The sequence below is a fragment of the Papio anubis genome, chromosome 7 (genome assembly GCF_008728515.1).
Source record: "Papio anubis isolate 15944 chromosome 7, Panubis1.0, whole genome shotgun sequence".
NCBI classification, from domain to species: Eukaryota; Metazoa; Chordata; class Mammalia; order Primates; family Cercopithecidae; genus Papio; species Papio anubis.
The window spans coordinates 92,762,796-92,789,252 of record NC_044982.1 but is presented as its reverse complement, the minus strand read 5'-3'; the positions used below and the strand labels follow the sequence as shown (position 1 = coordinate 92,789,252).

The 26,457-nt window shown below is 39.7% G+C and overlaps 2 long non-coding RNA genes across 4 annotated transcripts in view; one reads left to right on the top strand and one right to left on the bottom strand.

Moving 5' to 3' along the window:
* The first annotated feature begins 15,810 nt into the window (after positions 1-15,810).
* Positions 15,811-18,660, top strand: LOC101026441. The gene is made up of 2 exons (XR_649458.4): positions 15,811-16,014; positions 18,085-18,660. It is a non-coding gene; the product is annotated as an uncharacterized LOC101026441 (long non-coding RNA).
* The window catches only part of LOC103886056, a 28,771-nt gene continuing 20,269 nt past the window's right edge, over positions 17,956-26,457 (bottom strand). For all 3 annotated transcript variants that reach the window (XR_001904612.3, XR_001904613.3, XR_649457.4), the window contains one exon: positions 17,956-18,355. This is a non-coding gene — a long non-coding RNA (uncharacterized LOC103886056). The remainder of the gene's footprint in view (positions 18,356-26,457) is intronic.

Below are 26,457 nucleotides of genomic sequence, written 5' to 3'. Positions count from 1 at the left end.
TTAATTTTTTACATATACATATAGATGTATATGTGTGTATATTTGCCAAGGGCAAATATGTGAATTTTCTGAAGTTAAGCTCAGGATGCAATTCCAGTGTATATGCAGGAGGGGAAGGAGCTAGAAGGATAGTTGAACCCAATTATGATCCCTTGTCTCACTTTCTATCAACATTTAAGATCTTCAATTAAATTTATATCTCCTCTGTCAGTTGTATAAATATAAAGCCCCTTTACAATGAAGGTGGTCAAGAGAACTAATTGTCCTATAAAGATATTGTCCTTCTTAATAGACTTTATGAAATCATTGTATTTTTCCAATGCAAGCTTATTTTCCAATACACCCACATAAAATCCAATCAATATGGATCCTATTAAAACTGAAAACTATCCAAAAAATTATCCAAAATCAAGATAAGTGTTAGGGACAGACCAAGGCTCAAAAATGCAGCTAAGATCAGGACTCTCCACTGTACACATTACTCGTGATTTTTGTTTTTAAGGAGCAACTGTATATTTCGAGTGGGTCAGCCACATGTCAGTGTCACTTAGTATGTGCTCAATAAATACTTGTCAAATAAAGGTTTGACAGATCAGATCTCTTCAAGAATGCTTTAAACTTGACTGCAAATTTAATGCAAGAGTCCATTTGCAATCTAGATGCTATTGTTTTAAGAACTTCAATGATATTTTTTATCTCCATAACTTACCAATATTGAAAAAAAGTATCTCAAATAAGAAGTTTTAATTTTAGCCTTCTGCAAATTGAGCAAGAAATACTATTGCTCATTGCACTATAATACATCAAAAAATAGAGTTATTTGACATGACATATCCTCTTTCACCATGATGACCTCCCACCTTTACTGTGGTACTGTCATTTTTAGGTGACACCTGCTTTGCTTGCAACCAACAGCTCTGTGTGTGCCATGCTGCAGCAGATGGCTTGAGGCATGATGTGTTAATGGCAGTGATTACTTTATGAATAGTGACAGCTGATCAGAGACATAATAAAACAATAGTGGCTGCCATCCTGGAAAAGGTGCTAAATAGGGGTGACATGCTTAGTGAGGACTATTCCTCTCTCTTGAAACTCATTATCAATTCCAAAGGGACACAGGGGCCAGCCAGGCAATGGCAGGCTCAGACACATTAGAGAGAACCGAACCAGCACAAAGATTTCCCTCTGAGTTAATTGGAGTTGGGGAGGGTGTACAGCTTTTAATGTGCAAGCCATTTGGGTAAATGTGAATGTGTCTTCCCGATTTTACTCCTCATACACTATCTTCTGAGATTGTGGCCTGATACTCACCACTTTTAAGAAGTCTGGTTCCTATCACTCTTCTTCATGGATCACAGCCTTGAGCCAGGGTAGAAATCATCATGTTAGACTATGAGGAAATCAACTTGTGTGTCTTGTGAAATTATATTTCTAAGGACAAGTGGTTTTCTGAACAAATTTCTAACTGGAATTCATAACTCTAGGAAAAGTTAATAGTGAAGGGAATCACAGCCAGGTTTCCGTTAAGGGTTATTCATTCATTCCACAAACTGGACACTGGAGAATGAAGCAAATAAAGTGAAGGCCTCACCTTCAAGGGTGAATTATCTCATAAGAAAGACATATGTAAGCAGTTATAATCCAGAGTGACGAGTTATGATTATCTTCCATATTGAGTATAAGATTAGTCTGAGGTTTGAGAAAACAATGATATTTTACGTATATGTATTTTATGTGTGTGTGTGCGTGTGTGTGTGTGTATATATATATATATAGAGAGAGAGAGAGAGAGTGTCTCGCTCAGTAGCCCAGGCTGGAGGGCAGTGGTGTGATCTTGGCTCACTGCAACCTCCACCTCCCGGGGTTCAGGCAATTGTCCTACCTCAGCTTCCAAAGTAGCTGGGACTACAGGCACGTGCCATCATGCCTAGCTAAATTTTGTAGTTTTAATAGAGATGGGATTTCACCATGTTGGAACAGGCTGGTCTTAAACTCCTGACCTCAAGTGATCCACCCACCTTGGCCTCCCAAAGTGCTGGGATTACAGGCGTGAGCCACCATACGTGGCCTAAATGTACATAAAATTACCTAATAAAATAAACCTTCAATATTCCATTGAGTTTACCCAATCCTTGTGATTTATCCTAGATTACCAAGATACCTACTTAAACTACAGAGCCTTTTACTAATTCAAAGGAACATGAGGTCTTCTGTGGTTCATCTGTTCTGTTGAAGCTTCTGGTAGGTCTTGCTCTTGTTTTTAGTTATTTACTCACGTGCAAAAACCTAATATACATGAGGGCATCTAAATAACCTAAAGCAAAAAATACTGTACACAAATATTTTCCACTGTCTTTGATGAGGAGGGATGAGAAGAAACATTCAAATGGATTTAAAGGCATATCTTCTCTGCAGAATAAGTAAGTATGCCCATCTCCATTGGGCTCCCCTGAGCTCATGATCCACAGCCTGGAAAGGCCAGCTAGTATCATGTGAAATGAATAGGCATCTCTTCCATATGTGCAATCTGCCACCAGTATTCTCTTTATAAGTCTCAGGACCAAAACTAAATGAGAATATTGCAATGACTTCATCCCGCCCATTACAGTATCTCCCTAGAGTGACTATTAGAGAATTACTGTATTATGTCTGCCCTGGAGACATTGGAAGGTCCTGATATAATTCAGTGATTTTACTTAACCCAGTAATTAGTTTACACAGTTTTATGAAGATTTTACTGCTTTAAAGATGACAGTTTTTCTTCTCACAATTAGTTCTGATAGCCAGTCACTTCATTTTATGGTTTGTGAGAGACTGGATATATTGGTTAAAAGATCTTCATTTAAGAATATGGAAAAACATCTCCTTTTACTAACTGAATATGGTTTGGTACATTCTCCCTTTTTTGTTAATTTTCTTTTTTTTTTTTTTTTTTTTGGCCCATATACCATGTGGGATTGTTTACAAGGCAAAGGAAAATGTAGTGGTTTTTTTTGTTTTTAAATGTAGTCTAGATGTATAGCTGACTCTTATTAAGAATAATAGGAGTCTTGCATATAAAATGCAGGAAAGTGATTTAATAACTTCCAAGGCTTTGAAAACGTTACACACACACATCTGTAACAAGTGACAAAAACACCCTGGACCGTTAATTCAGTGACTAAATTATTAGTTGTGCACCTTCTATGTTCCTCACACTGTCCTAGGCATTGAGGCACAGCAGGGAAAACAAAACAAATGTCCTTCCTTCTTGAAATGGGTGTTCTAGAGGAGGGAAGAAAACAATGAACAAAAATAAATAAATACAAATAGAGGAAAGAATGATGAAGGGATCAAGGAAAGCTGGGAGAGAGAGTACAATTGGGAAGAGATCTGAAACAGGTGAGGGAAGAAGCCGTGCAAAACATGGAGAGGAATGTTCCAGAAAGAGGGACTAGCTTGTGTGAAGGCCCCGCAGTGAAAAACTGCTGAAGAGCTCCAGGCAATGCGGTCCTAGCATGGTGAATAAATACCTAAGATTGCCTTGCAACCTGGTTTCATTGATTTATTGATATTAATAAATGAGAGTACCAAGCGGCTGGTCCCAGGGAACTCCTGCATCACTTCAGCTACATATATGAGCGTGTGTAAAATTTCTCAGACACAGCAATGAAAAAGACACCGATAGGAAAAATGGCCGGGCCCGGTGGCTTCCACCTGTAATCCTAGCACTTCGGACAGCCAAGGCAGAAGGATCACTTGAACTGAGAAGTTTGAAACCATCCTGGGCAACATGGCAACCTGTCTCCACTAAAAATACAAAAATTAGCCAGGCATGGTGGGGTGTTCCTGCAGTCCCAGCTACTCAGGAAGCTGAAGTGAGAGGATCATCTGAACCCAGTAGGTGAAGATTGCAGTGAGCCCAGATCCTGCCGCTGCACTCCAGCTCGGGTGACAGAGCAGGACCTTGTCTCAAAACAGTAAATAAATAAATAGCATATTTTTACATGGTTCCTTAGGTACACAAGTGTAGCTACTTTACCTCATCTTTTTTTTTTTGGTCTGGATTCTCCATCTTCTTCTGTTGGCTATTCTTCCACCAAGACAAAAAAGTAGCAGAACTGAAAGGATACTGCTTTGGCTTGTTGACACCCACTTCTGACTCTGGGATTAAACTGAGTTTGCTTACTAAGAACCCTTCCTGACCATCAAGCAATGCAGTTCCAGGATCAGAGGTCATCCTCTTCCAATCTTTGACTTCCACCCGGAGTTGTAGATAACCCTTCAGGAAAACATGTGGTGAAAGTAGTTTTGCTCTGTGAGCCAACAGAAAATTGGCCCTTGAGATGACTTTTAACGGGATTTTGTAAGCCATGAGCAGAACAGCATGGGTTCCAACCAGGCATGGAATTCAGAGTTGTAATAGAAAACATTTATTTGGCTTCAGCTAAACATCCTAACACATGTTAGCATTTGCTGCCAATATGCTTCCTAATTAAGAACAACATAAAATCATAGGAAATCCTGCATCCTGTCTTCATGCACTTCTCATGTATCTTTAGTGCCCTGGCCTTCTTTCTCAAGCACATACACACTCACACACAATACAGGTTGATTCAAAAGTCCTGTTTGGCCAACCATGAACTGTACTGTCATTAACAAGATTAATGTACATTCCAGAAGGTACCACCAAGCGTTTTTTCTTCCTTCTTAAACAAATGCTGCTATTAAAAACTAATTTTTAAAACGCTACTAAGGCATCCCCCAAATAAAGGACCAGCAACATTTCATTGGTAAAGTATTATCTGTAACTGATGTGAAACTTCAAAGAATATATGTGTGTGTGTAGAAGATATATATATATATCTTCTCTCTAGGATTGCCTAAACTATTGGCCGTGTTTGGATGAACAGATTCAACATGATAAAATATACAAACATGACCAACAGTCCTCCTTTAAGATGAAGGACAGACTAGGATCCGGTTTTCCTCTTAGTTCCCCTCCTTTAATCCATGCTAATTTCATCTGAAAATATTTAAAGATATACCTGTGAGTGCTGAATTATCACCCCCTCATGACTAACAAATGAACATTACATGATTACTGCACAGGTGAAAATGTATTTGATACTTCTGATTATGGCTAGAATTGTACGAGTTAATCTTAGAATCCCCTGATTTCTCAGTGATCCTACATAGCCAAACTAATTGCTTCTATTCTCCACCATCAGGCAGAAATTATTAAAAAAAAAAAAAAAAAAAAAAAAAGCAGAGGGAAACCAATCACTCAGGCACATTGTATGTTAAGTTTCTCCCGCTAGTTCCATCTGATTTTTTTTTTCATGCACTGGAATAGACTCTTAAACAACACGTAGAAATAAAACCTGGGTCTGAAAAGTTATCTTCAAACATTTTCCTTAAGCCTGTTTAATGATTTTCAGAACTATTAATTTTTTTCAAATGAAATGCACATGCTCTGTTGCTTCTTTCCTGAGCATGGCTTTTCATTCCCCCTCATCTTTTTCCCCCTTCCAAATCTATTTATTGCTTGTTGTTCTTGGCTCTTTCTCACTTTCCATTTTTCATGATTAGTTCTTTATGATCGTGTGTTTCCTTTTCTTCTCCCCGCCGTGGCTGCCAGCCCAGTTGTTCTCTCCGGGCCCTCGAGTTTCCCTTCGCTAATGAAACAAGAGCTGCCTCCCTCCCTGGCTTTTGCCATCCAGCTGTTTCCTTTTTAAAATATAAACTCATCTTTATTCAGTGAAGTTCCTGGGCAAACCTGACTCCTTTTGCAGAAGAGTTGATAATAACCTGAGGGATTAAAAAGGTTTTAATAGGAACACATATCTGGAAAACTTGGGAGTGGGTGGAAGGAGGGTAAATAGAAAATGAAATTCATTTTTGAAAGATTCTGGGGAAAAAAGAACAACAACAACAACAAACATTTTCCTTAATGTTTTAATCCTCCTCGGCAGCTCATGGTGGCAGCCTGGCCTTGAGCATTCTCCTGGAAGTCCATCCACCCCTTCCCGGCAACTTTCACCTCCTACCTTGTCTGCTTAACATTTCTTGGCCTCTGTGAAAGTAGCCTAGCTAACACCACAAACCTGGATTGTATATGATTAGGTGGTGAAAGGGTGCCAACCTGAAGTGCAGCCTGCCAAGTCAAGTCAATTTACTGTGATGCTTTGACTGTGCAAGCAGGTCTTAATCCCTCTTTAATCTCCCGTGTGCCCTTGACATCATGGAAATTACTGGCAAAGCTAATGTCATCAGATGAACCCTGGTAACTCTTTCAGAGAAGGTTCCCTGAACAAAATAACCTGTTTACTTCTTAGGCTTTCAAATCCCCCAAATATTTCAAGAAAAAATGAATTAGCCCACAGCTATCATCTTACCAAAACAGAGTGGCTAATTCTTGCTCAGTATTACAACTGATAAGACCTCATGTGACTTGGAATTTATAGTCTACCCAAGCATCAGTTGAGTGTGTTATAGTTAAGAATTGATTGATTAGATAAAGGGGTTTCCTAGTAGCTCTGGCTGCTCTGACTTTTAGGGAAAGTTTTTCCTTTAAATCTGAGAATCCCTTCCTTTTCTGAAAACAGTTGTTCTGATATAAAATTTCCAATGGAATCATTTTTCACCAGAAAACTAAAGAAACAAAAGCAAAAAGAAAACAAACAGAAAGGAAACAAGAAAAAGAAATTTAAAAAGCATATATCGGGTGATATAATCTCACCTGAAAACAATTATCAAGCAAGATAAAAATCAGCATCTCCATTGGACAGAAATGGGATTATAATAACCTGATATATGGTAGTTCTTCACCGTTTACAAAACACTTTCCTACATATATAGAGAGAGAAAAAGAATGTATCTCTCTGTAATATATATCTAACATATATACTATAGAAAATAGAAATATATAGAATATAAATATAGAGAGAAAATAGAAAATATATAGAAAGAATATAGATGATTAGATAGATAGATAGATAGATAGACAGATAGCAGGGAGACAGAAAGTTAGAGTTCTTTGATGACAAGCCTCAAATGTCCCAAAATAAAGATTTTCTTAGAACTCAGCTCAAATCAGAATGTGTATCCTGGCTACTTGCAGCATGAGGGTTCCCTACTATGGGGATTTCTCAGAAGGTTCTCCTGTCTTAGAAGGAAAAGAGCCTGAGAGGAGAGATCTGATCTTGACTACCATATTTTATTCTCCAATCAACTCTGATAAAAATAATTCCAGAATCTCCTCAATAAGGAAGAGCCACACCCACTTCCTGTCCTTATGCATGGTTTCAGACCTAGTGTCTATGAGCCCAAGAAGAATCCCTGAGTCCTACCAGGAAAGGAAGGCAGGAAGATCTTGGGTCCTGAAAAATGAAATGCACTTTGTTTTGATATGAATACATGCCCCACCATGCATGCCAACTGATATCATAGCTCAGAATTCTTCCTGACCCCTGGTTTCCGTTGCCTGGCTGACCTTTCAACATCCCCTGTGCCTGCTGTTTCCCTCCCTGGCTCGGACTCACAACACATCTCATTGCCACCATTGGACTCTGAGACATTGTCCCCAAGGTAGATCCCAACCTCTGGATTCTGTTTGTCCCTCTGCCCTCCAGAGAAATATTGGCCTGAGGTTCCTTGTGGCCTTACCTGTCCACAGTTCCTCCCAATCTCGTCATCAGGCCAGGAGCAGGGCAAGATATGAGTCCCAGGGACTGTGTGCTCACAGCAGCTGTGCCCAAAGATTAAGCTATGAGAAGTCAGGCAGGCTGGGAAAAGTGAACTGCTAACCTCTCTAGTTGCACTCCAAACTTTGACCTCTGTAAATCCAACCAAGAAAAGTATGGTGAGAGCTCTAAAACTTGCTTCCAGCAACTCCTCCTTGGAATTTATCAAGGGAAATGAATTTAACCAAAAGGTACTTCTCAGTCGTCTCTGTGTCATCAATGACAATATTTGATTTTCTGTTTTTAGGTTGAGAATAATCTTTAAATACACTAATGTGTAATTTAAGATTGATCTTCCCAAAGTTAAAAAAAAAAATGTCACTACTCATTGTTGCCAGGTCATTCTTCTTTATTAGCAACAAGAAAAAAATAGAGAAGGGCTTGATACATTAACACAGGTGGATTTACCATGAAGCTAATGAAGCTTGAGCTTCGACTCCTATGCAGATCCAATGTCTTGGGAGGGACCCTAGCAAATTTTATTTCACTTTTATTACATATATATACACACACACACACACACACACACACACACACTCTCTCTCTTATATATTTTTAAAAGCCCTAAAAATTGTGTAATCTTCAGGCTCCACAAAACCTGGACCCCACCCCCAAGTAAATCACGCATTTGTGCCAAGTGAAGGTTAAATGATGTTCCAGCATGCTGTGAGGACCAATGCAGTAGTTTAAAGAGAAGTGTTAAGGAATTGTCTTATACATTACGAGGAAATATAGGCTTACTAAAATCAAAACATCATCAGCATACCTGTTGGAACAACATTAATACTGTGAGTGGCAATTAAATGTTAGCAAACCATATCCATCACGTTAAGTCAATGTTGTTAATATGAATGCTGAGTTTGTCATTTTGTTTGAAATCAATTTGTAAATTTGTTTTGGATTTGCAATTGTATAAAAACCATAAATTTTAGGAATATATGCCTGCTTTCAAGTTTGTATATGCTCTAGGAATATTGGACTATGAAGTCATTTAAATTCAGGAAAAGGAAAGAAGGAAGGAAGGAAGGGAGTGAGGGAGAAAGGGAGGGAGGAAGGAAGGAAAGAAAGAAAATAATTCAATCAAGAAACCCCCTATGACAATGACTTTGTAGCCCAAGGATGCAAGATTTCTAAGCCACCTCTAGGTCTAACTTTCCAAATCTGGCCTAATCTGTCTTCAATGCACTATGCACCCAATTGTGTGTACAGAGCACTATGCTTGAGTCTGTGAAAATTGGTTTATTATTTTCTTTAGCTGCCAAGAAAGATGAGAGTGAGAACACACATTCTCAAGGTAAAAACACACATATCTAAATAAAAATAATCTCATTTATGTAATCATTACAAATGTTTATAGCATTTCAGATAATATGTGAAGGCTGGTAAGGTGCTCAAGATTATGTTTTTCTTTAAGATTAAACTAACTTTGGGAATTTTTGCCACATTAGTGCCAGAAAATGTTTCATCCTCCGTATTCCAGTTGGCATGCTCTTGAACCAACTCCCTCTGCAGTTTAACTTCAGAACTACTCTGGGGAAACTAACTAATTTTTAATATTGGGCTAAGCAAAACATAATTAGGAAGGCAAATTTCTTGCAGGAGGGGGTGTGAAGTCACACGGGATATTCCTAAGCCAATTTATATGATTTTGCAGCAACCATTGTTTGAGTTTTCCACCGTATCTCTCGCCTTTACAGGTAATCATGAGTTGCTTGTAATTAAATAATCTCAGGTAACTGATAGCAAGACCATCCCCCTGAGAACTGCTTCTCAGGTCTTGTAATAAGGCTAGATTTTTATATTCACTACCATTTTTGCTGCTCTGCTTCAAACACGAGCAGATATAAGAACTTCTCTCTTTTTGATCTGGTAGGGAGAAATATTCTGATTTATATCTATAACTACCTCTGAACTCAACAGCTGAATTTTGCTTTCTTGACTACTTTATCCCATCCCTAAATGAACGGGCCCAGAAATGAAAGGGCGTTGGGCTATTATCGATTCAAAGAATATTAGAACTCTAGAGGACCTGAGCAATGATCTTGTCCAGCTGGGTCCCAAAGAGGTTCAATAAGATTGTAAGTATCCCTTTGTTTACTTTGAGAACAACCTTGTTAGGCCCTCCATACCCAAATGTTTATTTCTAAATTTGATTTTCCTAAAAATTATTGAATACCTTATTTATTTAAGGTATTAAACTAACAACTATATCATTCAAGGAAATATACTTCTTATTCATATACTGTTGATTTTTTCAGAAAGAATATTTATCAATCTTCCCAGAGATGCAATTCTTGATTCCTACCTATCTCAATAAGGGAATAGGTGTGAAAAAGAAAAATGACGATGCACTAAAATGTCCTGCAATTTTAAACTCCACTCATAGAAGAAGAATTTTGTGTTGAGATTTGGTCAAATTACTTACCCTCTTGTAAGTCAATAATTTCCATTTGGGATCATTGGCTGACATCTACCTGTTTACCCAGGATTTAAATTCAAAGATGCAAAATCAAATAGGCCTTAGGTTTACCATACAAAATAAGAAAAAAATGATCACTGAGAGCTAGTTACATGACACTCAATTCTATCCTGCTGTTTTGTTTCCTGACACAGGTCTATCTCGCTGATCTCTGCCCCACATCCATAACCCCGTATCTAGGACATAAGCAGAGCCAAATCTGCAGGAATTATTATAAATAAAAGGAGTTTTGAGTTTTCTTTTTTAAAAAAAAAAGAAAAGAAAAGAAAAAAGAGTAAAGCTACAGTTCCAGGAAATCTGAATGTAAATTACAGTGTAAATGAGTTTCTCATTATTCCTTTTTTAAGGATAGCACTCCACTTAAATTGTAGATTTAGATGTAGATGTTTTACACACACACACACACACACACACACACACACACACACACACGTATATGAGTACGGACATTGTGGGAGGGGGGTGTATTTCATGCCTTTCTCCTAGAAGGTCAAAGTGCTGTAACATAAGAATTTTAAAATCATAAAATGCCGGTGCAGCAGGGAAGAGTATAGGAGGCATAGTGTATAAGCAACTAAAAGCGGGGAGAGAAAGAGAACAAGATTCAAATCTGTTTCAACCACTTAGCAACTATGTGATTTTGGGCAAGACCCTGTTGTTATTTGCTGCCGAAAGATAATAAATGACACAGAGTTTATTATTGCTATCACCATATGAGTTAACTTGGAGTTATTCAGGCTTTGTCTGTGCCACTTCAAAATAAAGGTTTGCGATGTGCAACAGGTGGTCAGGCAATAGCCTGTTCTATCTTCATGGTACTTTGCAACTGTTTTGAAAATTTTTTTTCTAAACAGACTCTTTTCTAAGGCCTATATTATCATCTCCTTAACCCACCCTCCCCCGAACCCCCTCTCTACACACACAATTCACCATTTAATTGCCTTGTTGCTTTAGCTTCCTGGAGACACAGCCACAGAGTTAAATATAGCTCTGTCCTTCCCAACAAGCAATCCTTTAAAGGAGCTAAATTGCCTTGCTTTTTCACTTCTTACCAAAACTTGATCTCAAGCTTTATAAAAGAGAAAAACTAAAGGCCTTCTACCATAGAATGTTTAGCAATTGACAGGTTGTCCATTGCTTGAGAGGTTTTGTGTACTGCCACTTAATCCTTGTTTCAGTTACAACCCCTGTAGGGAAATTTGAGTCCTGTACACGAGTTCTTCATTTATTTCTGAGCCAAGATAATTCTAGGATTACCATTTAGAAAATTGGGAGAACAGACTTTTGCACAGTTACCAGGCAGACGGTATTGAAAAAAAGGGGCATGTAGACTACCTTTTTGGTGACAAGGTTAGGGATAGGTATTGTGGTTAAATCCCATTAGCAAGAACATTACACTCATTAAGTGAATGCCAGAATGTGAACCAGGAAGCCTTCCTCTTCCCCACCCTGCCCCGCCCCCATTTCTTCTTCTCCTCCTAATGGCATGCCCCTTCAACACCGGGGATTCCCTGCCCAGGAAATGCCTCTCCAGAGTAAATCACAGAGTACTCCCATGCCAAGTCCCTCCAAAGCCAGAGCGCCCTGCCTAGGACACATGCCATTCTCCAAAAATCTACCAGTAGACACGATTCATAAGCCGTCTCTCTCTTATTTCTTGGGTGACCTTTAGGGTTCAGAAAGTATTCCTTTGTGTTAAAGCAAACACAAACTATTCTGCCAGCATAGTTCAAGAATTTAAAGATTCTATTAATCTGATGTCTTAATTGTTATTGAGAAGAGGAAACAGGAGTGCCTTTGTTTCCCGAATGACCACATGCTTCTAAAAAGTGGCCCACAGTGTTGGAGTTTGCATCTCAAGTTGCAGGCAGCTCTGTATGAAGTGGAACTTCAGTGTAACTAATTCCCAGACATTAAAAGGGGTAGGGAAAGAACAGAAAGCTGGACAAACCCGAAGCGGGCTGCAGCAGGGCAAACTGAAGGAGCCCTGCTCCTGGACCTCCCTGCATTCCAAAGACCAGTTTAAAATAATGATGATAAATGTGGATTTCACTACACAACATATGCATGTAAGAAACCTGCACTTGTACCCCCTAAATCTGTACAAATAAAAATAAAATTTCAAAGAAATCCAGATAGAGGGATTGCTAATAAATACTACCTCGGAACAGCAGTTCATGAGACATTTCACAGTATCCTCTCTCACTTTGGATATTCACATGAAAAAAATACATTTTATTTGATAGGTCAAAATGGGAAAGATAAATAATTAAATGTGTCTTTCAAAACTAAAGGTGCTAAGCAGGACATACCAAATAGAAAAACACACACTCACGCAATGCTGAACAACAACATGCAATCAAAGGAGAAAGAAAAAAACTCACATGGATGAGAATATAAAAATCATTGTTATTCAATAATAGCATTCTGTGTGCCTACTCTGTGCAAGGCATTGAGAGTTCAGGCATAGGAAAAAGAAGTAAGATTTAGCTCCTGTCTCCCAAGCATTTACCTTCTATTAGGAAAGAATAAATCAAGTATAGAAATATCTATGATACAGGCTGAATACGATAAATGCCCCAAGAGGAAGAGCACATCTAGCTTGGCTGAGAAAGAGGTATATGGAACTAAAAATAGCTCCATGGACAGGGTAGCATTTGAAATGGACCTCAAAAAAACAGTAAAAAAAAAAAAAAAAAAAAAAAAAAAAAAAAAAAAAAAAAAAAGATTTTAGAGGAAAATAAGCAATATTCTGTATTAAGCATAGGATATTTAGGAGTTTAGTGGAAGATAAACAAAAAGACACTGTGGGTGGCTTGAAAAAAGAGTGGTTTACCCTGGATTCAGGAGAAAACTAGTTACTGACTGTTTTTGAGCCCTGAAATAATGTGATCAGAGATGATTATTATGAAGAAGAATACAGTGGTATGCAAAGCTACGTAGGATTATTTTTTGGAGCAGGGACCCTGGTTTAAGGAGGAGCCACTCACTCATTCCTTCATTCAACAGAAATTAATTGAATACTTACTGTGTGCCAATCCACAGTCCAATGTAATCTACCTGGGATGCAAAGCTTATCGTTTATGAACTATACATTTTAAAAGCAGAATCTATAGGACTTGGGAACTTACAGAAGAAAGTGAGAAAGTGAGGTGGACTCCAAGTTTTGGGGCCAAAAACAATGGCAGAATGGGATGGGGTGGGTTAGGTACGGAAATAGAAAAGTCAGGACAGGAAATGGTTGGAAGGTGCAGACAGAGCTGGAGTGGGTGCAGGTGTTGATTTGTACTTCACTCTCACTCTGCACTCGCCTGCAGAGTGCAGCCAGCAGCTGGAAGAGATTGACAGGAGATGGCAGAGGAAAGAGGAAAAGAGAAGTCAGAGCTTAAAGAATGCCCATATCAAAAAAAGAAAAGCCTTAAGGAGACAGAGGGAAAGACAGCCTGAAAGGAGAAGTTGATGTTTTTTGAGTTTCCTAGAACAGAGGTCTCCAACCCCGGCCTGTGGACCAGTACCAATCCGTGGCCTGTTAGGAACCGGGCCCCAGAAGGAGGTGAGCAGTGGGCGAGGGAGCATTACTTTGGATCATGCTTCCTGTCAGATCAGCAGTGGCATTAGATTCTCATAGGAGCCGACCCCTATTGTGAACTGCTCACACCAGGGATCTAGGTTAGGTGCTCCTTATGAGAATCTAATGTCTGATGATCTGAGGTGGAATAGTGTCATCCCAAAATGATCCCCACAACCCTGTCCATGGAAAAATCATTTTCCACAAAACCGGTTCCTGGTGCCAAAAAGGATGGAGACCACTGTTCTAGAAGACAGTAAGGGTTAAAGAGTGAGCAATTTAAAATTTTCAACTATTGCTGATAAAAGTGTAAAAGTCCAAAAAAAAAATCTATGTTGCCAAGTTCAAAGTGTTAGGAATTGATCCAGGTGGTCCCACTTCAGCAGATATAATACGGCAGTCTCCCCTTGTCCTTGAGGGACACCCTGGAAGACCCTGGGTGGATTCCTGAAACTGAAGACAGCACCAAGCCCTATACATACTGTGCATGGATTTCTCTTTCCTTCTTCGCAATTTTGTGGATAATATATTCATTCTTATTGTAGATCTCAGCAACCTCAGGATACTTTTTCTTTTCTTATTAAGTCCAGAACTTTCACCTTTTCATTTAGAGGAAGCACTTTGCGGCTTCTCTTTGGTATATCTGAATTGCCAGCATCACTATACTTGTACTTTGGGGCCATTACCATGCAAAATAAGAAATACTTGAACACAAGCACTGTGACACTGTGATAGTCAATATGGTAACAGAGATGGCTCCTAAGTGACTACGGGGAGGGGTGGGCATACAGCGTGGATCCGCTAGACAAAGGGTACAATTCACAGGCCAGGTGAGACAGAGCAGGATGGCAGAAGATTTCATCTATTCAGAACAGTGTGAAATTTAAAACTTAGGAATTGTTTATTTCTGGAATTTTCTACTGAATATTTTTAGACTGCGATTGACCACAGGTAGCTGAAACCGTGGAAAGCAAAACTGCGGATAAAGGGGACTGCTGTACTAGGAATCGGCCAAAATTTATAAAGCATTTTTTTTCTTTCCCCCTTCCTCCTAGGAGGAGGAAGTACCAAATTATAGTAGTCTTTATAGAGAAGTGCTTCATAAATAACTGCCAACAGCAAACAATGTATTATCCCTGTGGGTCAATCACTTCTTGGAGGTTAAAAGATCATACACGCATCTTCCCTACCATTTCTAGATTTGTATTAATAAATAAGCCAAGTCAGTGAACTCTCTCACACACCTGCTATTGCTTTATATCTTCCTGAAGCAAAAGTTAGAAAGAAAGAAAGAAAGAAAGAAAGAAAGAAAGAAAGAAAGAAAGAAAGAAAGAAAGAAAGAAAGAAAGAAAGAAAGGAAGGAAGGAAGGAAGGAAGGAAGGAAGGAAGGAAGGAAGGAAGGAAGGAAGGAAGGAAGGAGAGAAAGAAAGGGAAAGAAGGAGTTTGATTGTTTGATAGGAACATACCACCCTTGAGACTTCCCCTCATGAAACATGGATGCAGAGTTTTGGCCGAAATTAAAATTGCTAAGCTGTGTTTGAGGTTGGCAGAGGAAGTGGTACAGAATTTACTAAGACAGGCTGGGAGTGGAAAAAAATTATAACCCAGGTGCCTCACCTTTTCCTCCACTGGTTGCTTTTCCCCCTATGCACTGACGCCTGGGAGCTTATTTACTGAGTCAATTAACAAAAGATAACCTCCCATTGTGCAACCATCAATAAATCAATCGTGTTAATACTATCTTGGAATGTCCCCGACTATTGACTTTCATATTGTTTACATTAGCCACTTGAGAAAGCCAGAACCCTTGAGTCAGCCTGTTTGGGCGTTAATGGATTCTGGAGTAGCCATTACTACATATAAGTCTCTTTACAAAATATTTAAGTTTCTCGGAGGTTGACCTGCTTTCTGAACATTGGCGGTGCACTCTCCTCCCTCCCCACACGATCCTGCAGCACCAAGCTTGATGAATACTTAGGAAGGCAAACCATCATGATCAGTAATGGAGCAGTCACTTAGGGTACACCTACTTCTTTGTGATTTGAATAATCTATTTCCACCCACCCCAGCCCCACACTGTCAACCACCTTCAACAATCCGGGGAATCAAGTTAATCTTCAATTATGTGAAAGAATTTCAGGAACGAGTGCAGCTCAAGTTACCAAGTAACTTACTGTTGTGAAAAGATTCATACTGCAAGCTGCCTAAATGCAGGGCTTTTAATGATGTTCCCCGCCAACAAGGTAAGAAAAATCTTTCCAGGCAGTGATAATCTCTACATAGGGAACCTCCAAAACTTCTCAAGCTATCTTTAAAATGAATGCAACAAAACAAAATCTTTCTATATTTTCTCCGTATATATTATAAAAAATAAGGTTGAATATCATAATCATAATTATAAAGTTGGGTTTAGTGGGGTTTTTTTTTTTGGTGTCGTTAGCATTTCCTTCTTAATGGCATCAGAAATACTTAGAGAACAGGTTTTCTCTTGGAAGTCACAACTGCTCTGCTTCCAGTCCTAGGTAGTTTGCTAAAGCGCTCTATGCAGAGGGATTAAAAAGGAAGGTTGGGGGGCAGGGAGGTGGGACACCAGTCCAGGGACTACAGAAGGTTCAGATTTCAGTGCTGGCTGCAGACCTGAGCAAAGTTCACTGCTCCCTTTTCACGACATGCTACATACTTTTCAAGTTCCCACTTGCTTCTTAGAGAGGAAAAAATGTGGCCTCCGAGTTCAGGTTGCTAGGGACAAGCTGAGCCAATTTAACCATGCATTCCTTTTCTAAAAGATAGGCTGGGTTGTTGTTGTTTTTTCACTGCAAATACCAGAAAGTCTTGATCCTCCCTACTCTAAACAAATACTTTTGCTACAACTTTGAAGTCATCTATCTCCCACGGTGAAAAACCAAGGATTGCATTCAGTAGCCTTTTCCTGCCTAAGTTTAGACAGAATTGAATAGTATTCTACTTTGTAGCACATCCTCTTATCAGACACCGGGCTTCGTTTTTCCTCTTGATAATGATGGGTATTTAAAATGCATATGACTATTGGATAATACAACTCCCAATGTTCTAAGGCTTTTTTATTTTTTTTTGCTTTGGCCTCATGATATATATGTCTACTTTGGGTGTTTTGAAGAGAGTGAAGGAAACAGACAGGACTTTGAAAGGAAAAACAGACATCTAATTGGCTGTCTCTTGCCGACCCTCCAGTGACCCTGCACTGAATACCTCTAATGGACATGTGTGATCTTGGAGCCTCTACTGCAATAAACAAGTTTTAGACTTTCAACTTGTTTTTGCAGCAGAATTCTTTATTCTTCTTAAAATTGATTTAAAAAAAAATTGAGTGAGCAAGGCATTAGCATAGGTATTTTACACAAAAGGGTGAAATGGTTTTCTAATTTTATAGATATAATATTTTTTAAAAGAATTCGGCTTCATTATGAATTTAGTTCATGTTAGTGTGTCATTTTACATACTCTAAAAAGTGGAGTTTTTTTTTAATATGGAAAGCAAGTATTTACCTTCAAAGCAGTAGTTACTAAATTCAAAAAGTTCAGAAAGTCAGTTAGGAGGCAATAATCTTAACTCCAAAAATTAATAACTCTCATGACATTGTTTATGTGAAACCTTGGAACTTCCTGTGCTTTGAGTCAAGCTAGAAAATAGTAAGAGTCAACTCAAATCCTTTATGCTTCAAAAAACACATGAGACTGTTGAACAGGCTACATTAAGTAATGTGGGGGTTAATGGGGAAAGCCCCCATTTCTACTTTTGTCAAAAGACTAGGATACTCAGCCCCATCAGAGAGCTTTGCATTTCCCCTGCCACCTTAACTTCATGGGAACTGCCAGGGTACACTACCTCCTTTCTTTTCTTTCCCTTTTCACTATCTAGCATTTCTTCCCTTCAATTGTTCTTTCTTCACGTCCATGTTGACCTTTTTTTTTTTAACTTATCATCTAGGATCAATCAAGGCCTGCCTTGATGTTGCTCTGTGTCCTAACAGCAATTCTTCCTGGAATTGTCTGTTCACATGGATGTCTAAATGTTTAAGCACCCATGTAAATACTACGGTATCACTTTCTCATCAGCAGGGCTTTTGTGAGTTACAGAAAGACTGAGACCAATGCCACCATTTGAAATTCCAATATGTGAAATAATAAAGACATCCCCTAACAGGATTTTTTAATGAATTAGGCTTTATTATTTGATATTTACAGTGTTTTCTGAGAGTGTTCAATATAATAGAGGTAGTATTCCAGTTATTATATATATTTATTTGGAAATAATCCCAAAACTCTACATTATAGGCATGAAGATGGGGCTTGCTTCCATCTGGCCCTCCTGCCACCTTCAGCAACACGCCCCACATCCAATCCTGCTTACAGTCGAAGATGAATCTGGCATAATACAAAGAGCACTGGACCGGAAGCATGAAGTTTCTCTTATCTGTGCCTTGGTTTTCTCAAGTGGAAAACAGAAATGTTGACATAAATAATCCCACAGGTCTCTGCTAGTACCATTTTGTGATTTTATATCGTGCTTACCACACCTAGAAACAGGGGCCATCATTCCAGCCAGCTAACAGAGAAAAATAAGATAAATAATCAGGCTTGGGAAAATACATTTCGTAGACCAAGTAAACAAAGACAACAATCTGGTATAAGTGTTATAACTGGGGGATGAGGGATTGCAAATGGAGATCCACCACAGTCAACTCTACTTGAATTCCCCTGTTCTCGACAGGCAGCAGCAATCATAATGGACTTGGAGCACCAGTCCCACAACATCACAGGACATCCAGACATAATTGCATTAATACTGGAACAACTATCTGGTTATTCAGCATTGCCCAATATGTGAATAAAGCTCCTAGGAAAAATTAATGCTTGCTTGATGCTTTGACACATTTCCCTTTACAAAGCAAAGATCCCTACTCCTCTCACTTTCTCACATGTAGCATTACAACTAGTCAGCATCCACATGAGGCCTTATAATTAATCAGATCTACTGAGAGGTAGGTCCAAGATCCAGGGTAAGGAGAGATCAAGCAGAAACAAAATACACAGCCATTGCTCTGTATCTTCAGGAGATTGGTTCCAGAATCCCCTTCAATGCCAAAATCTGCAGATGCTCAAGTCTCTTATATAAGATGGTATAGTGTTTGCATATAACCTACTCATATCCTCCTGTATACTTTAAATCATCTCTAGATCACTTACAATACTTAATACAATGTGAGTGCTATGTAAATGGTTATCATACTGTATTTTTATTTGTATTCATTTTATTGCTGTATTATTACTTCTTCTTTTTTTTTTTAACAATTATTTTTAATCTGTGGTTACTTGAAGCTGCAGATGCAGAACCCAGGGATATGGAGGCCCAACTGTACTTTTACCTTATTATGTAGGCTATGCTAATATTAATGACTAGAATGTTATATTATTTCTTCTCAGATTTCAATAACAGTTGAGCCTCAGGGTCAAAGTATCAGGCACTAAATTGAAGAGAATGCTGATGATTAGGACAGGAAAGCAACTTAAGCATCTATTAGTCCAGCCTACTATGAAAAGTAGGAATTCCTTCAACAAAATTCTCACACATGCCTATCCAACTTCCCAATAATTAAAGCAATAACAACAGTAATGATAATAATAAACACATATTTCACACTTACTGTGTGCCAGACACTGTCCTAAGTATATTGAGTACTGATTGTGAATCAGCACTGTTCCTAAGACTTCATAGACACTTAACTTATTGAATCTTGAAAATGCCTCTAGGAGGCAGGATCTATTATTGCTCTTATTTGATAGATGAATCAATGGAAACAGAAAAGAGTTAACTAGCTTGCCAGAGGTCACAAAGTTAGACTGAGAAGAGCTGGACAATTGCACTAAACAGACTAGCCCTGTAGCCTGTCCTGCTAATCCTATGCTACCAATAGGGGCAAAGGACAGAGACAAAGTAGGGGATTAGAATCCATTTCAACACTACTTTAATTAATAGAAAGATCTTCAGTTTTCTGAGCAAAAGCTGCCTCCTTTAGTCTTCATATTACCCACTAGTTCTAAACAGAATAATTATTCCTTCTTCCATTTGACAGTGCTTTTTTATCAAAGATTGACAAACTATGGCTTGTAGGCCAAATCTGGCCCACCATCTGTTTTTATATGGGCCATGAGCTAAGAACGGATTTCAAGTTTTCAAATGGTTGGGAAAAATATCAAAAGAAGAATAATATTTTGTGACACATGAAAATCACATGAAATTTAAATCTCAGTGTCTATAAATGAAGTCTTATTGGAACACAATCATACTTCACTTACATATTGTCTGTGGCTGCTTTTACTTTACTATAAGTCGGAATTAAGTACTTGAAAAAAGACCACATGGCCCAGTAAAGCCTAAAATATTTACTATCTGGCCCATTGCTAGAATGTGTGCTGATTCTTGCCTTAAATAGTAGAAGGTGGTTCTCATGTCCTTTCCTAAAAGTGCTCTTTTTTATAGTAAAATACCTCAGGTCCCCCCAGCCACCACCATCTCATTATCCCAGAAACTCTCCTCTGGCATTCTTTGGTGCATATTCTCTCTCTCTCAAAATTCTCCTCAGTGGTATATGGCTATGATGGAATACTACTCAACAATAAAAAGGAACAAACTACAGTACAGACACACAACAACATAATGAATCTCCAAACCACTATTCTCAGTGAAAAAGCCCTGCACGTCTTTTTCTCACTGCATAATTGTATCTACAGGAAATCCTAAAATGGGTAAAATTAATCTAGGGTGAAAAATTATATATCAAAATAATGGTTGTCTTTGGGAAAATGGGGCAAGGATTGGTGGAATGGGCATGAGAGAACAATTTGGGATGCTAGAAGCATCCCAGATCTTGAGAGTTGTTTGGGTTACATAGTTGTATATATTTGCCAAAATCCACCAAAATGTACATAGTTTGAACATTATACTGTATCCACCTCAAAAACAAACCTTGTAAGTAAATATTGCATTCTAGTTAATGATCTGCATACTGAAAAGTTTAGTGGTAACGGTATCAAGGCACGCAACTCATGTGAAATGCGTCGGAAAATCAAGATGGTTGGATGATTGGGTGGAGGGAAGGACAGATGGCAAGAGATGTGAAAAAGCAAGAGAAGTAAAGTGTTCATTGTCGAAAGTGGGTGATGGATACCTGGATGTTCACTATCTAATTCTTTCACCTCCTACATTTAAGTCTTGTCACAACAAAATTTCCTTCTAAAATAACATTTTCAAAGTAAAATTTTTATGATAAATGGGACAGACAGATAAAGGTAATGTCTGGCATGAAACAAAGTACTCTAAAAGTTGCACAAAGCAACATCATTATTTCCCTTCCTTTGTCCATTTTTATGTTAGCATTTATTTTCCTTTGATGTATCTGATTGGACCCTGAAATATCTACCTTAAACGTATCCAAAAAGACATCTTGGGTATAACCATTGGTACTAGTGATAAGAATTTATTCTATAATGGAATCTAATTCCATGGCAAGAGGCCAACTGTCATTTCTTTGTTTAAATTTTATGATAAGAGATGCATACAGTGAAAGACACAGAAACAGACCAAGTCAGATGCCTCCACCAAATCCACTTGTGGAAAACTGTAAATTCCACAAGTGAGTTTACACTCTTGTCTCATGAATGTGTAGAAAGAAGAATGCATTTGTTTGTTTGATTATAGCTGAATTTCTGCCTTTGTAACCCCACCAGTAGGTGGTCATGTATTTCTCATACTGAGGTTCACTACCACTTCACAAACAATATGCTCAACACTGTTGCAAGCATCAGATGAGTGTGTGTGCATGACAAAAACTCGAAAAAGTCCTCAAAATATGCAGCCTAATCTCTGGATTAACTGTTTCTTTAAAGGGCCTCTGCAGTGTATAATCTGCAGACTGGTTCTGTTGCTTTTATGCAATGCCAATATTATTAGTAGCAATAATACAATCACGCTTCAACTATTTGGAGGTCAATTAGCTGGAAAGTTCTGCCTTCTGAATGGAAGCTAAGAAACAAGTAAGTAAGCAAGAAAAATTCTGCGGGCAGTCAAAATAGCTGCAAAAGCTTCAGGGTGCCAAGCTCATATATTTGCTCATGGGAGAGTCTCTAAAGCCAATGCTCAAAATCCTATGATGCTTATTTATGCAAAATTCTAACAAGCCTGGGTTTTCAGCTCATAATCTAACAGAGGTCGCATATAGGCAGGCACGGTGAAAGCACCAAGAATCGGAAGAGTTATTAGTCATCATTCAAAAATCAGAAAGGACTACAATTTGGGAGGAGGGAATTCAGGGGTGGAAAAGTCCACCTTAATGCTACCAAGTTAGCATTTTATAAACTATGTTCCTAAAATTATAGTTCCACAAGATATTAAAGAAGGATTTTTAAAAATAAAAAAGAGGACTGGGAATGGTGGCTCACACCTGTAATCCCAACACTTTGAGAGGCCAGTGCAGGAGGATTGCCTGAGCCCAGGAGTTCTAGACCAGCCTGGATGGCATAGTGAGACCCCCTCTATACTAAAAATCAGAAAAATCAGATGGGTGTGGTGGCATGCGCCTGTGACCCCAGCTAGTCAGGGAGCTCAGGTGGGAGGATCACTTGAGCCCAGGAGGTCGAGACTGCAGTGAGCCATGATCGTGCCACTGCACTCCAGCCTGGGTGACAGAACAAGACCCTGTCTCAAAAAATTTAAAAAAGAAAATAAAAAGTTAGAGGAGGTGCTATCCTCAGATATGTTTAGAAAATACTGGTCTAATAGTGCTTCAATATTTCTATTGTGATTCTAGCAAGTTCTAGAAAGAACATTGATTTTGTGGTTGTTCTTCCTTTCCTCACTCCACATTTGTTCTTTTATTTTGGCTGAAACTTACAGATTTTTTTTTTTTTCTTCTCATCATAATGATGTCCATCAGTCTGCCTGAATCTTCTGGTCTGGGTGTGGCTCTGACTTTTCAAACACCCTTCTTAAGCAGGTGTTTCCTCTCCTATCCCAAACATTATATCCTCTTTAGTTTGTGTTGTACAGATTCCAGGCCACATTTCTACTTTTTGAGGACAGCTTCCAAATCATCCACATGTTCACTTTCTTTTCCACTTCCCTCAGTTTTCACTTCCTACTTCCTTTCCCCATCTTTTTCCTCTTCAGATTGTATGCCAGGCATTCTTTGCCTATACTCTGCTTTGAAATCCTTCCTGCATTTCCTCTCTATCTCATAGCTTTGCAATTTTTGCTACTCTTGCTCCCTTCCTGCATATTTCTTTTATATCATGAATCCCAACTACCTCTCCTCTCCTGCCAAATCAAATGCATAAGCTGAAAGCCACCTGAAAATCCCCCTTCTCTTCCCATCTGTGCAACCCCACTAGTTGACCTTCAACATGCATTTCTCCTAAGTGAACCCACCAGCATGCATGGGGAAAAGGGATATTAGTTCATTCCTCTTCCCTGGCAACCCTTGAGTATAGGACTATGAGCCCCCCTGACAAATAATGTCCTCCATGCCATTAACATTGGATTTTGAGTCAGTAGAACTGTGTTCCATCTGAAACTCTGCTTCTTATTTACTTGGCTCAGTCACTTAATTTTTTTGAACCTCAGTTTTCACATCTATAAAAGGGCAGTAAGCCCTGATTTATCCCACGGGGTTGAGTGGAGCCAATGAGGCCATGTTTGTGCAAGCTCTTCACCAGGTGGTAGATGTGACAATTTTATTCTTTCACTTGAAAATTTCATTTATATTTGAAGCCCTGGGAGTAGAGCTTCATTCTCTTTTTTTATCTTCCTAGAGATGAGGTCTCATTTTGTCACCCAGGCTGGAGTGCCGTGGTGTGATGACTGCAGTCTCAACCTCCTGGGCTCAAGAGATCTTCCGGCCTAAGCTTCCCAGGTAGCTGAGACTACAGGCTCACACCACCATTTCTGGCTCATTCTCTTTAATAGTCTCAAATTCTTCTGGTTCTACCAGGTTTTTGTTTATTCTTTACATATACCAACTGAGTTCTCCAGTTTGATCAGATCACAGACTTGGCTGTACTAACAGCAAAGTGGTTAAGTGCATGATCACCATTCTCCACATTCTGGCTGAAAACTTGACTCCATCATTTAGCAGGTGCAGGACATTGGGAAAGTCCACTTATCCTGGACTTCCTGTTTCCTTATCTTTTTTTTTTTTTTTTTTTTTTTTGAGGCAGAGTTTCACTGTTGTTGCCCAGGGTGGATTGCAATGACAATCTCCCCTCATTGCAACCTCCGCCTCCCAGGTTCAAGTGATTCTCCTGCCTCAGCCTCCTGAGTAGCTGGGATTACAGACATGCGCCACCACCTCCAGCTAATTTTGTATTGTTAGTAGAGACGGAGTTTCTCCATGTTGGTCAGGCTGGTCTTGAACTCCTGACCTCAGGTGATCCACCCGTCTCGGCCTCCCAAAGTGCTGAGATTACAGGTGTGAGCCACCACGCCCAGCCCCTTGTCTTTAAAATGGGGCGACTTCTGTAGTGAGTATGGCCACTAAGGAAGGTCATTGTGATGATTATGAGTCCAAAGGAGTGAGATCTTAGCCCACATGATTATTAGCCCTGCCTCTCTGCCCCTGCTTTAGTTTTCTTCCTTGGTTCCTCCATTCTCCATCTCTTGCTCTTGTCTGTCTCTTCCTGTCATCCCACGGTGGTGCAAGCTGGTGCTCCCTGCACATCCAGTAAAATCTCAGGGGAAAAGTTCAGCCTTTGCAGCCTCCCGAGGGGCTGTTCTCCTTGGGCTGCTGCTGGCTTTGTGGCTCCTCCTTCCTCCCCTGGATTCTTTCCTGGCATCCTCCCGTGTTTTCACTGTCTTTCTGATTAGAGAGTATGTCAGTGGGACAGGATAATTTACTGATATATTAATTTGTGTTTTTATCTCAGCATTTGCCCTCTGCTCTACAAAGGAAGCCAGGCCTCTCTTTTCCCCTGCCTCGAGGGAGGTTTGTTTTAAAAGTCCAAAGCCAAGACACCTGGCTTTTGTTTCCTCAAAGCTCAAGCTGTGGGAGGAGATAATGCCAGCAGGGAGGAAGAGGGGAGAAGCTCGGGCCTTTGAGAGGAGGGAGAGAGTCAGGGAGACAGAGGGAGATTTTGATAGATAGAAAGGGGGTGAAGGCCAGAGAAGCAGGCCACTTACAGAGACAGGCCCCTAGTGGCTACTTCTCAGTGAGGATGGCTGTCAGGTGAGCGTGGACCACTGGCCCCTAATCGCAGACTGACAGATGCAGCAAACGCTCCAGCCAATGTTTCCAGCACCCAACACACTTGCGGGCAGCAGAGCCACAAGAGGGAAGCTCAGGTATGTAGGGACAGTGGCAAGCAGAAGAGACAGGGACAGCTAAAACTATAAATCAGAACGTCTAATGTTTGCTGCCCACTCGGAATGTGCTAAGCACCATTCTAGGATCTTGGCAAATATTAGAATGGTCACTCCTCAAGACAACCCTCCATCCCCACATTCACAGCAGAGGAAACAGGAACACAGAAGTAAATTTTCCAAGATCACAGAACTGGGACATGGTAAAGCCAGATACATAGAAATATTGAGAGTCCACCAATTTATTGCAAAATGCTAAGAATGAAATACTGCATAGGCCAAAAAATAATACAGCAACTGAAAACACAGACCCCTCTGAGTGCCACTGGAAGCGAAACCACAGCAAGGCCTGGACTCTTTCTAGGCTTCACTAGCTCTGTAACTGCTGTTCAATTGTATTTTGATCATGGGAATATTATCTTTCTTCAGATAAATCAGAGGTGTGTATGTTCAGAGCATAAGGAATAGCCTAGAATTCCCCAGTTCCCCTTTCAGTTCTCTGGCTTCCTCATTTACCCTGTGAACACTACCTGACCTTGCTACTTCCTATTTACTTTTCTCATCTGTAAAATGGGTATAAGGAATCACCTAGGCTAGCATTTATGATCACTGAGGACCTGTTCCATAATTAGGAGCTGCTATTATCATTGTCATCCCCATGTCCAGTCCTGCTTAGTCCTACAGCCTACCCAGCACCCAGGCTGCCTTTACTGAGTATCTCTGTAGGTCAGACACAGTGCTGGGTGCTGAGTCCTGTCTCTGAATGCATCCCCCGTCTGGTTGGAGGAGAGACCCATGAGAAGATCTTTAGTGCAATATGATAAGTGCTACAAATAGAATAATCCCAGTATCCCACAGGGGCCTAGGATGAGGCCCCTAGCCACACTGCAGGCTGGGAATGAGGGCAGATTTCCTGCAGAAGTTAATGGCCCGAATCTTCACAAACAACAGTAACCTCCACTGCCTCACAGTGGGGAGTGGGCCAGAGCCTCCCTCCTCCCTCTTCCAGCCCTCAAAAAATGGCTCTTGAGCCTGAACACACTCCTAACACTGCCCCAGCAGCTAATTTGAGAGTTCTGAGCTACGCATAACTTGCATCATTCTGGGCCACAGACCAAGCCAGCAGCGAAGAAGCCAAGAGCATTCAGGGCTGCCGACACATTCCATAAACCCAAATTTCCAGTGATGCCTTGAGTAAGATGTACACAGGAAATTTTCCATGTGTCAATTAAGCTCATTGAGCATGTGACATAAAAAGGAAATGTAAATGTGGGATTCTGATTGGCAAAGTTCAAAAG